Genomic DNA, 15,386 nt, shown 5'->3' on the forward strand with positions numbered 1-15,386 from the left:
CTCCAGTCTCATCCACGTCATTCAGTTCAGTCAATTTCTTCCATGTTGTCCATTTTATTGGCATATAATTGCTGATAGTAGTCCCTTATGATCCTTTGTATTTCTGTGTTGTCTGTTGTGATCTCTCCATTTTCATTTCTAATTTTATTGATTTGATTTTTCTCCTTTGTTTCTTGATGAGTCTGGCTAATGGTTTGTCAATTTTATTTATCCTTTCAAAGAATAACTGTTACATTCCCAGGATATCACATTTTGTTCCTAGCATCTTTGTGCACTGCATATAATTAGTGCTCAATAAATAATTATTGAATATATTTTATTTATTTACATATCTATCATTTATCTATTTGTTGTTTGTACTCTGCCATCTATTATCATAGTGATCTACAGTTATGTATTTTAGAATGCACAAGGAATATTTCAAACTGCTATGCTATTCTCCAATACAATGAAAGTTTTAAAATTTGTGGAACTAAATCAAAATAGAAGTGGTAATGAAGGTTAATATTTCAGTAAACTTGGAAACCTTATTTTTGCCTTAGTCTCTCTTCACAGACTAGATAATCCATATTTGGTTAGAATAAGAAGTTATGTTTCCTTGCATTTTCCTCTGTACATATAGACATCTGGATAAATAAAATAATTTATAATGATTGTTATGGCATGTACATTAGTAAAGTATTTGCATTATTATAATGATAATGAAGTGATTTCTGACAAGTTAGGAAAATAAGTGTGACATTATCTGCCTTAAAATATGGGTTATTTTATGAACATATAATCCTGGGGAGGCATGTTAAAGAGAAAAATACTTGTTTAAGTCACCTGAAATTGAGTGTGAATTTTTACCGAATATAGAAGATCTATGTATTGGTCCAGATAGAGTATTTTTCATAATAGGCATCCTCGAAACAATAGAGTCTGAAACAACAAAAGTTCACTCCTTGTTTGTATCCATGCTCACTGTGGCTCACCTGGAGGCCCCTACTCCATGCAGTTACTCAACTGGCCCCATATGCAGTGTTGCTGTTCGTGGTGCCAGAAGGAAACTAGAGATGTGGAGGGCCTAGCATCAACAATTAAACAACACTTCTCATGGTTCAAGAGATTCTTTCCACCTAAGCAAAGTCAGAAGGTGGTGTCTTATCATGAACCCAGAAGGTAAGGAGTGGGAAATATTTATATGGTGATCACAGTATATTTTTTTGATATGACATCAAACAAATACTACATGGTCTTCACATGGTATATATTCAAGAAGAACTTGTCTCTTTTTTCTTTATTCTTTTTCCTCCCACTTTTATTGAGATGTAATTTGCATGCAGCACTGTATGAGATGTACAGCATAATGATTTGAATTATATACATCATGAAACTATTATCATAAAAGGTTTAGTTAACATCCATCATCTCATAAATACAAAATAGAAAAATAGAAAAAAATAGTTTCTTGTCATGAGAACTCAATTTACTCTTTGAATTTTCATATGTAACATGCAACAGTATTAATTATTTTATCATCTTGTGGATTACATCTTCAGTATTTATAATTGAACATTTGTACCTTTTTATGATTTTCATTCAATTCCCATTCAACCCAAAACCCAACTCTGGTAACCAGAATTCTGATTTCTTTTTTATATATTTTTTTGTTTGGTTTTGAACTATGTTTGACCTACAACACTATGTTAATCCCTGTTATACAACATAGTGTTTCAGTATTTATGTACATTTAAAAATTGTCACCATGAAAATTCCAGTTACTGTCAACATACAATGATATTGTGTAGTTCTTGACTATATTCTCCACACTGAACATTTCATAACTGTGATCCACTTATGTAGCAGTTGGGATTTTGCATCTCTTAATCTCCCTCACCTGTTTCTTCTTTCTCCAGTCACTTCTCATCTGGCAACCACCTGTTTGCTCTCTGTTTCTAGTACTCTTTGTTAAATTTTGTTAAGATACTTCGTTTGTTCCTTTGTTTTGTTTTCCAGATTCCACATATAGATGAAATCATGCCATATTACTCTTTTTTTGACTATTTCACTTAGCATAATACCTCCTAAGTCCGTTCATGTTGTTGTAAACGATAGGATTTTATTCTTTCTATGGCTGAATACCATGCTAGTGTGTGTATGTATATGTGTACAATAATTAAGATACAGAAGCAAGCTAAGTAGCCATGAATAGATAAATGCATAAAGAATATATGATAATATATATGTGTGTGTGTGTGTATATATATATATATATATATGTATATATATATAGTGGTGAACATAGGAGTCCCTGTGTCTTTTCTATTTAATGATTAACATTTTCTTCAGATAAATATTCAGGAGTACAATTGCTGGATTGAAAGGTAGTTGTATTTATTTTTTTGAGGAATCTTCATACTGTTTTCCATAGTAGCTGTACCAATTTACATTCCCAACAACAAAAGGAAACCTTTCCTCCACACCCTCACTAATTGTTCTTATTTATTTTGTTTTTGATAATAGCCAGTCTTTCAGGTGAGAGGTGATACCTCTTTGATTTGCACTTCCCACATCAGTGATGCTGAGCGTCTTTTCATATACCTTTGGCCATGCCTGTCTTTACTTGAAAAATGTCTACTTAGGTCTCTGTCCATATTTTACTGGACTGTTGTTGTCATTTGTGATATTCAGTTTTATGAATTCTTTGTATATATTGATTTTAACATCTTTTAGATTTGATGTTAGTTCTGTTATTTTCTTTTCATTTTTCTTTCCCTTGCCTAAGAAGGCATATCCAAAAAAATATTGGAAATACTGATGTTAAGGACTATACTGTCTATATTTTCTTTTGAAGACTTGTGATTTCAGGTTTTACATTTAAGCCTTCAATTTTGAGTTTATTTTTGTCCATGGTATAAGAAAGTGTTCTGGTTTAATTCTTTTAACTCTCCTGCCCAATTTTCAACACCATGTATTATAAAGGTTACCTTTTTGCCATTATATATTCTTGCTTCCTTTGTCATAGATTAATTGCACATATAAGTATGAGATCATTTGAAGTCTCTATTCTATTCCATTGATCTGTATGTTTATTTTGTGCCAGTATCATACTATTTTGATAGCTTTGTAGTCTAATTTTAAATAAGGGAGCATAATATCTCCAACTTTATTGTTTTTCAAGTTTGTTTTGGCTATTTGGGTCTTGTGTCTCCATACAAATTTTAAAATTGTTTGTTTTAGTTCTGCAAAAAATAGCATTGGTATTTCTTAAAGATGGAATTGACTCTGTAGATTGCTTTGGAGAGTATGGTCATTTTAACAATGCTAATTCTTCCAATCAGTAAGCATATTATATTTCTCCATCTGTTTGTGTCATCAGTTTCATTCATCAGCGTCCTATAGATTTTTAAGTACAGATCATTTACCTGCTTAGTTATTTTTATTCCTAGATATTTAATATTTAATAAAACAAATAAAATTGAATATTTAAATAATTTTAATAAAATATCACAATGTTGACATATTGAATATTAAATACCTATGAATTTATGAACATTAAATGCCTAGGAATTTAACATTTTATTAACTACCTATGAATGTATTTATTGTATGTATATCTAGGAGTATAGGAATGTATACCTATGTATACTTTGAAATGAAGGAACATCTGCCTAGGAATGTGATGATAAATGAGGCTGTTTTCATAATCTCTCTTTCTGATAGTTCCTTAATAATACATATAAATGTCATAGATTTTGTTTATTAATTTTGCATCCATAGACTTCATTGATGAGATCCAGTTGTTTCTAATGGTGTCTTCAGGATTTTCTATTTGTTAGTATTATGCCATTTGCAGATAGTAACATTATTACTTATTCTTTTACAATTTAGATTCCTTTTCTTTCTTTTTCTTGTCTTATTGTTGTGACTAGGACTTCAAGTATATTATGTTGAATAACAGTGGCAAGATTGGGAATTCTTGTCTTGTCCTGATCTTAGAGGAGATGCTTTCAGTTTTTTACTGAAGGCAATGGCACCCCACTCCAGTACTCTTGCCTGGAAAATACCATGGATGGAGGACCCTGGTAGGCTGCAGTCCATGGGGTCGCTAAGAGTCGGACACGACTGAGTGACTTCACTTTCACTTTTCACTTTCATGCATTGGAGAAGGAAATGGCAACCCACTCCAGTGTTCTTTCCTGGAGAATCCCAGGGACGGGGAAGCCTGGTGGGCTGCCATCTATGGGGTTGCACAGAGTTGGACACAACTGAAGCGACACAGCAGCAGCAGCAGCAGCAGCATGATGTTCAGTTCAGTTCAGTCGCTCAGTCCTGTCTGACTCTTTGTGGTCCCATGGACTGCAGCACAACAGACCCCCCCTGTCCATCACCAACTCCAGGAGTTTACTCAAACCCATGTTCATTGAGTTGGTGATGCCAGCCAACCATCTCATACTCCGTCATCCCCTTCTCCTCCTGCCCCCAATCCCTCCCAGCATCAGAGTCATTTCAAATGAGTTAGTTATTCGCATCAGGTGGCCAAAGTATTGGAGTTTCAGTTTCAATATCAGTCCTTCCAATGAACACTCAGGATTGATCTCCTGTAGGATGGACTGGTTGGATCTCCTTGCAGTCCAAGGGACTCTCAAGAGTCTTCTCCAGCACCACAGTTCAAAAGCATCAATTCTTCGGCACTCAGATAACTCTCACATCCATACATGACTACTGGAAAAACCATAGCCTTGACTAGACCGACCTTTGTTGACAAAGTAATGTCTCTGCTTTTTAATATGCTGTCTAGCTTGGTCATAACTTTCCTTTCAAGGAGTAAGCGTCTTTTAATTTCTTGGCTGCAGTCACCATCTGAAGTGATTTTGGAGTCTCCCAAAATTAAGTCTGTTACTGTTTCCACTGTTTCCCCATCTATTTGCTATGAAGTGATGGGACCGGAAGCCATGATCTTAGTTTTCTGAATGTTGACCTGTAAGCCAACATTTTCACTCTCCTCTTTCACTTTCATCAAGAGCCTCTTTAGTTCATCTTCACTTTTTTCCAGAAGGGTGGTGTCACCTGCATATCTGAGGTGATTGATATTTCTCCTGGCAATCTTGATTGCAGCTTGTGCTTCCTCCAGCCCAGCGTTTCTCATGATGTACTCTGCATATAAGTTAAACAAGCAGGGTGACAATATACAGCCTTGACGTACTCCTTTTCCTATTTGGAACCAGTCTGTTGTTCCATGTCCAGTTCTAACTGTTGCTTCCTGACCTGCATATAGGTTTCTCATGAGGCAGGTCAAGTGGTCTGGTATTCCCTTCTCTTTCAGAATTTTCCACAGTTTGTTGTCATCCACACAGTCAAAGGCTTTGGCATAGTCAATAAAGTAGACGTAGATATTTTTCTGGAACTCTCTTGCTTTTTCGATGATCCAGCAGAGGTTGGCAATTTGATCTCTGGTTCCTCTGCCTTTTCTAAAACCAGCTTGAACATCTGTAAGTTCATGGTTCAAGTATTATTGAAGCCTGGTTTGGAGAATTTTGAGCATTCCTTTACTAGCCTGTGCTGCTGCTGCTGGTGCTGCTGCTAAGTCGCTTCAGTCGTGTCCTACTCTGTGCGACCCCATAGGCGGCAGCCCACCAGGCTCCCCCGTCCCAAGATGAGTCCAATTGTGTGGTAGTTTGAATATTCTTTGGCATTACCTTTCTTTGGGATTGGAATGAATCCTGACCTTTTCCAGTCCTGTGGCCACTGCTGAGTTTTCCAGATTTTCTGGCATATTGAGTGGAGCACTTTCACAGCATCATCTTTCAGGATATGAAATAGCTCAACTGGAATTCCATCAGCTCCACTAGCTTTGTTTGTAGTGGTGTTTTCTAAGGCCCACTTGACTTCACATTCCAGGATATCTGACCCTAGATCCAGACATCCTAGAGTATGATGCTACCTGTGGACTTACCATATATGGACTTCATTATGGTGAGGTGTGGTTGCTCTGTACCCACTTTGCTCACAGTTTTATCAAAAGTATATGTTAAATTTTCTCTAAACTTTTTTCTGCATCTATTGAGATGATCATATGGTTTTCATTCTTCAGTTTGTTAATGTGGCTTGTCACACTGATTGATTGCTGATATTGTATTATCCTTGCATCCCTGGAAGAAATTCCACTTTGATCATGGTGTATGATCCTTGTAATGTGATGTTGAAATCTGTTTCTTAAGATTTTGTTGAAGATATTTTCATCTATCTTCATCAGTGATATTGACCTGTAGTTTTCTCTTTTTTATGATATCTTTGTCTAGTTTTGATATCAGGGTGATCCTGGCCTTGTAGAATGAGTTTGAAAGCATTCCTTCCTCTACAGTTTTTTGCAATTGAGAAAGTAGGTGTTAACTCTATTCTTAAATATTTGGTAAAATTCACCTGTGAAGCCACCTGGTCCTGACTATTGTTTATTGGAAGTTTTAAATTAATGATTTAATTTCATTACCAGTAACTGATGTGTTCATATTTTCTATTTCTTCCAGGTTCAGTCTTGGGAGATTGTACAGTTCTAGAAATTTGTCCATTTCTTCTAGGTTGTCCATTTTATTGACATAATTGTTCATAGTAAACTCATGATTCTTTGTATTTATATAGTGTCAGTTGTAATTGTTCCTTTTTCCTTTCTGATTTTATTGATGTAGGCCCTCCACTTTCCTTGATGAATCTAGCTAAAGGTTAATTAATTTTGTTTATATTTTCAAGTAACCTGGTATTAATTTCACTGATCATTTAAACTATATTTTAGTCTTTGTTTCATCTATTTCTCCTCTGATCTTTATGATTTGTTACCTTCTACTAACACTGGATATTATTTGCTCTTTTTCTAGTTCCTTTTCATGTAAGATTAGATTATATATTTGAACTTTTCCTTATTTTTTAAGGTAGGCTTGTATTGCTATAAACTTCTGACTTAGAACTGCTTTTGTGGTGTCCTGTAGATTTAAGTTATTGTGCTTTCATATTTATTTGTCTCCAGGTATTTAAAAATGTTTTTAGTGATCCATTGGTTATTATTAGCATAAAAATGTTTTTAGTGATCCGTTGGTTATTACTAGCATATTGTTTAGCCTCTGGGGGTATGTGTTTTCTGAAGTTTTTTTTTCATTATATTAATAGTTGATTTTCAGTCTCGTAGTATTGTGTTCAGAAAAGATGCTTGATATGATTTTAGTTTTTGTAAATTTACTGAAACTTGTTTTATGGCCTAGCATATGATCCCTTTTGTGGAGAAGGCAATGGCACCCCACTCCAGTACCCTTTTGCTTTGAAAACCCCATGGACGGAGGAGCCTGGTGGGCTGTAGTCCATGGGGTCACTAAGAGTTGGACACGACTGGGCACTTTCATTTCATTCATGATCCCTTTTGGAGAACATTCCACATGTAATTGAAACATATGTGTATTCTTTGCTGCTTTAGGATGAAATGTTCTATGTAAATTTATTAACCCACCTACTCTAATATTAGAGAAGGAAATGGCAACCTACTCCAGTATTCTTGCCTGGAGAATTCCATGGACAGAGGAGCCTGGTGGGCTATAGTTCATGGGGTCACAAAGAGTCAGAAATGACTGAGTGACTAAGAAAACAGTCTAATATATCTTTCAAGGTCAGTGTTTCCCTCCTGATATTCTTTCTGGATGATTTTTCCATTGATGTAAAAGTGGTGTTAAACTCCCCCACATTATTGAGTTGTCAATTTCTTTCATAATGCCTTTTAGTATTTACTTTATATATTTAGCTACTCCTATATTGGTACATATATATTTACAATTGATGTTTCTTCTTGGATTGATCCCTTGATCATTAGATAAATTCTGTCTTTGTCTCTTATACCAATCTTTGTTTTAAAGTCTATTGTATCTGATATAAATATTGCTACTCTGACTTTCTTTTCCTTTTCCATTTTCATGGAACACCTTTTTACATTCCCTCACTTTCAGTATTTATGTCTTTAGATCTGAAGTGAATCCATTGTAGGCAGGATTATGTATGGGTCTTATTATTATTTTTTTGTAGCCATTCAGACATTCTGTGTCTTTTGATTGGAGCATTTAGTCCATTTATTTTCAAAATGATTATTGATAAGTACATATTTCTTGCCATTTTATTCATTGTTTTGAGTTAGTTTTTATAGTTGTTTTCTTTCTTCTTCCTTTCTGATTTGATGATTATCTTTAGCATTGTGTTGGATTATTATTATTTTTTTTTTTGGTGTGCATCTCGATTTTTGTTGTTACCATGAAATTTATATGTAGCAGTCTCTGTATAGACATAAACATGATTTTTAGAGTTGCTGATCTTTTAAGTTCAAGTTCATTTTTACAAGCTTTCATTTTTCATTTCACTCCATATGTTTACTCATTTTCACATCATATTTTATGTCTCATTATTTCCTATATTCCATAACTAATTTTAGACATAAATGATTTTAATGCTTCCATCTTATAACCTTATAGTTTTCTAAAGCTAAACCTACTATCTTAATATATAGTTGAGTTGCTACCTTTACTGTTTGCCTTTACCAATGAGATTTTATCTTCTTGCAGTTTTTGTGTTTGTAATTGTGGTCTTTTCTTTTCCTCTTAGAGGAGTCCTTTTAATCTTTGTTGTAAAGGTGGTTTGTGATGCTGAACTCTTAACTTTTGCTTCTCTATAAAAATTTTAGTCTCACCATCAAATTTGAGTGTAATCCTTGTTATGTAGTGGATTCTTGGTTGTCGGGCTTTGTTTTTGTTTTTTCAGCCTATAATGTTTCTCCTTAAAATCTCCTGCAAGCCTTATGGGAGTTCCTGTGTACATAACTTGTTGATTTTCCCATGTTGCTTTTTATTTTCTCTGGCCATCTTTCATTTTTGCTGTTTAAATTATAGTGTATCTTCGTGTGGTCCTTTTGGGGTTGACCCTTTTGGGGACTCTCTGGCTTCCTGGACCTGAATCTGTTTCCTTTCCTAGGTTAGAGAAGTTTTCAGTTATTATGTCTTCAAATATGTTCTCTGTCCCTTATTCTCTCTTCTCTTTCTGGGATCCCTATGAGGTGAATGTAAGTACTTTTGATGTTGTCCTTGAGATAGCTAAAGTATCCTCATTTCTTTTTATTTTTTTATTCTATTTTATGTTCAGTTTCAGTGATTTCCAGTACTCTGTCCTCCGGCTCTCTGATATATTCCTCTGTGTCATTTAATCTGCTGTTTATCCCTTCTAGTGTTTTTTAAGTTTCAGTTATTGTATTCATTGGCTCTAGTTCTTCTTTTTATTCCAACTCTTTTTATTATAAACTTCACTTCTCACTCTATCCAATTTTTCTCTGGAGTTCTTCTAACATTTAAAATTATTACCTTGAACTCTTTATTGGGCAGATTACGTAACTCTAATTATTTTCTACTGTGGGATTTTATTTTGTTCCTTCATTTTGACCATATTCCTTGTCACCTCATTTGCCCAATTTGCTGCTTTTGTTTCTATGTATATGGTATGTTGGTTGCATTTCCTAACCTTGGAGGAGCAGTCTCTTTAGGAGAATTCCTATGCATCCCAGCAGCGCATTCCCTTCTGGTCACAGGAGCTATGTGTTCTAGTGATGCCCTAGGTGTGGGATGTGTAGGTCCTTCTGTTTTGGTTGGTGACTACTATGGTGATTTTTCAGGTGTGCTTGGCCCTTGGTCCTGGGCTTCCCTGGTGGTTCAGAGAGTAAAGAATCCACCTGGAATACATGAAACCTAGGTTCAGTCCCTACATTGGGAAGCTCCCCTGGAGAAGGGAATGGCTACCCCCTCTAGCGTTATTTTCTGGAGAATTCTATGGACAGAGGAGCCTGGTGGACTACAGTCCATGGGGTCACAAAGAGTTGGACATGACTGAGTAACTAGTATACACACACACACACACACACACACACATGCACACACCAGTTGTTTGCCAGGTCCTGCTTTGTGTAGAGACTGCTTGTCATTGGTAGGTGAAGCTGTGTCATAAAGCAGCTGGCTTCAGATCTTCAGAAGGTCTCGTGTCTAGTGCTGGGCTCTGATGGCTGAGACTGGTTTCTGACTTGGCTGGCTACAAGGTCTGCTGCTGCTGCTGCTATGTCACTTCAGTTGTGTCCAACTCTCTGCGACCCCACAGATGGCAGCCCACCAGGCTTCTCGGTCCATGGGATTCTCCAGGCAAGAACACCGGAGTGGGTTGCCATTTCCTTCTCCAATGCATGAAAGTGGAAAGTGGAAGTGAAGTTGCTCAGTCGTGTCCGACTCTTAGTGACCTCATGGACTGCAGCCTACCAGGCTCCTCCATCCATGGGATTTTCCAGGCAACAGTACTGGAGTGGGGTGCCATTGCCTTCTCCGGGCTACAAGGTCTAGGGTGACCTAAAACCAGTGTTGGTAGGCTGGTTAGTTTGGCTGTATCCTAAAGTAGCTGACTGAGGGGTCCAAGGTATATTGGAGCTGATGTTGGCCTACTTGGGGGTGGGGCCAGTTCCAAGGGTCTTGGGGCTGGTGTCTACATGATAATGGGTGGGGTGGGTCCTGCCACAACCAGCTGTGGGGCTGTGGTGGCCCTGAGGCTGGTGTCTGTCTACTAATGAATAGTGTTGAGTCCCAGGATATACTGGGGCTTGTGACTGCCAGCTGGTGGGCAAGGTTGGATCCTGGGTCTAGTGCTGGCCCACTAGTGGGTATAGCTGTGTCCTGGCATCTCTGGCTACACGGCCCTGGTTTCCCAGAGCTTGTGTTGGTCCATTGGTGGAAAAATAAATGCCCTGGTGGTCCTGGGGATGGTACCTCTCCACCAGTCAATGAGGATGGTCCTGGGGCTAAAGCTAGCCCACTGATGGATGGAACCAGCTCCCAGGTTTTTGGCTACAGGGTCTTGGGATTCCTAGAGCCAGTGCCTGCTCACTGGTGTTCAAGGCTGAGTCAAGAGCTCCTGACTGTTAAGTCTGTAGCTAAGATGAAACCATACATGTCTGGTGTATATAATATGATATTTGAAGCAGTTAGCACGAGTAAATCACTTGATTACTGTCAGGAAAGTACCGTTGGATCATATGGTTGGATAGATCACACATATCTCTCTATTTGGTATTAATTAGTTTGGTTAGTATTTGTTTTTATGCTATACCTTTCAGTTTATGAATGGCTTTAACTTTTTAATAAATTTGAGAACAACAGTATCCTATGAAGTTGAATATTCTTTAGGAGTTTGGAGTACTCTCTGAAATCACTTGTCACATACTTGCTCTATATTAAATTTTAGAAAGTTGAAGCATTTTTATATTATTGCTGTTTGATGTAAGAAATGATGAATAATGGATCAAGGAGACTTTCATAGTCACATTTCTTTGTTATTTTCAGACCAGGGCAGCCATACTTGTATTATATTCATAATCCCTTTTTTTCTACTTGTTAGTATGAAAACGAATATTGTTGAAAATATGATTCTGATTATGGAGAAATTTTCTGTATGTGCCTGCAGTGAACATTTCTAAACATGTATCAGTGAATGTCAAATGTATTTTTTTAAAAAGAAAAGAATGACAGTATTTTCACCAAGCTGGGTCAGATAAGGTTGAGGCACTTTGGTTTCATTTATTTCATATTTTTTCATTCATGGAAAATGCAGTTAGATAATAGGTTTATGTACATACATATGTGTAAATTTTTATAAGTTAAAATTTGTATAAGTAACCCAATACAATTTGAAATGTGTGATCATTGTTGAATTTTTATCACATATGCTTTACCTCTTTATATTCTATCCCTCAGCTGTTTTCACTTCGTTTTCTCTTCCTCTTTTTACATGATATTTCTTTATTTACATGATCTACACAATCTCTGTTTTCCCTCTCTTATTCTTTTAAATCCCTCCTCCCACTAGAATTTTCAGTTACCTAAGTGACTAGGAGCAGGAAAAGTTAAGATATCTTTTTTCATGTGATTGGATGCTAGAGACACCAGTTCTTTTTGCTTTATATTTTACTTCTGTTCTTCTCCATTTGTATCATTTTTTTTACGTTCATTTCCCCATTGCCTACTGATAACTTTAGTGTGCAAAGGATATTCCTTTTCTAGAATACTGTTTCTTTTTGCTGATTTGTCTAAGGAAATATATCCATAAGTCACATGATCCATATGCATTTATTCATTAATATACTTATTTAAATATAGTTATGTTAAATATAATTTAATATAGTTAAATGCTGTTTTAACATATGTTTATTGGTAAATTCAGAAAGTATTTTCTGAGCATTTATACATGAGAACTATTGAAACTGTGCTAAGTGTGGTGGGTAACATGAAGTCAATCAAATCTATTTTGGTCCCCAAGAGATGACTATTTGATAAGGAGATTAATATATAGTATTTACCTTGTTTTACAGATATTATAATTTATAGTGTTTAAGATAACATGTAAACATTGGTTGCAACTTCTCACAATAAAGGTACAGAATACCAGTGTAGTTTGAGGGAGGGAAGGAATATCATTTTTCCTTTTAATTAACTTAGCATTACAGAGTAGGTAGTTCAGTTAATGGCATGGCTTTGTTTAACTTTGGTCAAGATTATTTGCACTATCTAGAAATGACTTGCTTCTTCTGTTTTTGTTTTTTTTTTTTTTTAAGTGTTTCCATATTATTCAATTGCTTTCTCTTTGTTACTGCTTTCACTAAATAATTTGGCACACATGTAGCTTTATGAGTTTTAAAACAAAGCATCTACATACATTTTTCACTCTTGAATAGTATGTATTTCACTTTTCTTATTCAGAGTTTCAAGTTCAGTTGGAGTTGTAATTCTTTAGCAATTTTCAATTCCTTGCCATTGATTATGATCTCCTTTGGTGATACAGTTACTCATACCTGGAAGAAAAAGTTGACAGGAAATGAGGGTAAATTAACTTTATGAGACTAAATTAGCAGATGCCAGTATATGCGTGAGTTTTGATATTGAAGGCCAAGACACTGACATACATTTATAGTTATCCTTAATTTTGTTCTGAAATCAAGAGTCAGTGGAGCATGAGAGTTTAAGTACTCCATTTGTTCTTTGCAAATGTAGGAAATAGGCAATCACACACTTAACACTCAGTAATCACTGTATCTTACTTAGAAAAAAAAAAACACAACATATTACCAATGTACTAAGTAAAAATTAGAGAAAACTGATTATTGCACTATAGAATTGCTTTGCATTCATTTCATCATTGTAATGATAGAATGGTAACTTTAGAGACAACTGTGTTAATTTACTTAAGCTACAATAAGCATTAGTACGTAAAATGCTAGATAAACCCTGGGTGTGCTGTGATATAAATGATCTATGCAAGCAACATTTGTCTTCATTAAAAGAAGTGACATATTTGCATGTCTTTCTTTGCATGTGAAAAGATTGAAAAGATTGCTACATACCACACATCAGACAGAATAGAGTGGTATAATCAGGTATATTGTTTTCACAAAGATAGAATAAAATCATACATATATACATGATTTGAGAAGCAGAATTACCTGGGAAGATATGTATAAATCTACTTGTTTTTCATTTCTTGTTTATTTGTTATTCTTGCCCCAATTGCTTTTCCAAAAGACTTAAGTTAGATTATTACCTAAACCATAGACCAAAAGACAGTTAAAGAAGAAAATATACAAAATGAGAAAAGAAGTATTCAGAAACATAGACCAATAATGGCTGTGATTTAGCAAGAAATTTAGTGTTGAATTCTTTGCTGCCCAGGCTAAAAAGGAACCTTGACAAATGAAATTATTAATGAAATTATTCTATGACTATAAATTTTAAAAAATGAATGCATATATAATTAACATATCAGTTTTTAACAGAACAAACTTTATTTTAAGATAAGTTCTTTTGTGGTTCCTGATTCTATAAATTCTAAATATTGCCTCACCATTTTAAATCATTTTCCTTTTCTATTTCTCCATGTTTCAAATGTGCATATATCCCTATATGAGTTTGTATTCATAGTTTTTTTTTTTTTCCTAACTTTTCCCAGCAAAGTTCCTTTGGATGAAATCTTGAGTTTGACTCTTTTGACCATAAGTGTCTTCCTGAATTTTCAGTATGAGGATGGAAAGAGGGTAGAAGGGCAACGAACATGGTATTTGTGTTTGTTTTCTCCCACACCACTCTCCCACACCACATTTTACTTGAGAGAGCAAAATTGAGGAAATAATCAGTCATGTAAACTTTGATGTTCTTTTCACAGCAGCTTATTTCCGCTGCAATAAAATGAAATTGACTTTCAGGAGAATGTGCACGAGGTCACCAGCTATCTGCTCCACATTCTCTTCAGACCTTCCTTAGCACATTTCGTTGTAGGCCATTGTACACCACACAGTTACCACACCTTGAATAATACAGCAGTCTCACCAGCTTAAAAAGCGTTCTGTGTGCGTGTGCTTGCGTGTATGGGCCTATGTGTGTATATACATGTGTGTGTAGTCTCCCATGATTGAAATTTAATGGTTTCTGTAAAATGCCAATAATGACTGGATTAATAAATTGGAAGCATCATTTAAGCCAGAACTATACCTAAATGTTTTTTGGTGCAAAGTAATGCTTGTTTTAGTTTTTTGTTGTTCAGTTGCTGAGTTGTATATGACTCTTTTGCGACCCCATGGACTGTAGTACATCAAGTTCCTCTGTCCATGGGATTGTAATGCTAAGGAGACCTCTTTCCCTCAGTCCTCTTACAGCTTCTTTCTCTTGTCCCATGAATAAAACCATCCTAGATTTAGGTACTCATTTATTTCCTATGTGGAGATGCCTCCCAAATTACTAAAATTTATTCCCAGATATCTAAGTCCAGTTTAATTTAGAAGTTCTAGGGCTACCGTCTATGGGGTCGCACAGAGTCGGACACAATTGAAGTGACTTAGCAGCAGCAGCAGGCATCTCAAATGCAGTTTCTTCCAGAAGTAGTTCCATTTTCATCAGTCCCTATCAACCACATCCTCATTTTCCTGGTCACCCTGATAGGAAAACTCTCATGCATCTTTGCTTCTTCATTCTCTGCATGCGTATACAGTTTATGACTAAGTCTAGACTTGCAATTTCAGAACACCTGTCATGTGATCTTTGCCACCATACTCAGCTGGGCTAATATTACTTTGTGCCAACACAGTGACTGTAGCTTCTGAACTGACCTCTTCTCTTCCTGTGTTCCTGCTTTCATATATTCTGCTGTTTTATTTTGGGGGTACCGCAGATTATGCTTGGACACTTAAGTTGTCTTTGACAGTAGTTTACTTAATACAGATTCACTGTGGGAATTTCATAAGCCAATAACATATAGAGTAGTATCTCTTTGTTATTCATTCACTAAGTCATGTTCAACTCTTTTTTTAT

General features: G+C 35.7%; 1 protein-coding gene across 1 annotated transcript in view; it reads left to right on the top strand.

Moving 5' to 3' along the window:
* The window catches only part of LINGO2 (leucine rich repeat and Ig domain containing 2), a 1,233,386-nt gene that overhangs the window by 126,163 nt on the left and 1,091,837 nt on the right, over positions 1-15,386 (top strand). The window lies entirely within an intron of this gene.

The sequence above is a fragment of the Bos indicus genome, chromosome 8 (genome assembly GCF_029378745.1).
Source record: "Bos indicus isolate NIAB-ARS_2022 breed Sahiwal x Tharparkar chromosome 8, NIAB-ARS_B.indTharparkar_mat_pri_1.0, whole genome shotgun sequence".
NCBI classification, from domain to species: domain Eukaryota; kingdom Metazoa; phylum Chordata; class Mammalia; order Artiodactyla; family Bovidae; genus Bos; species Bos indicus.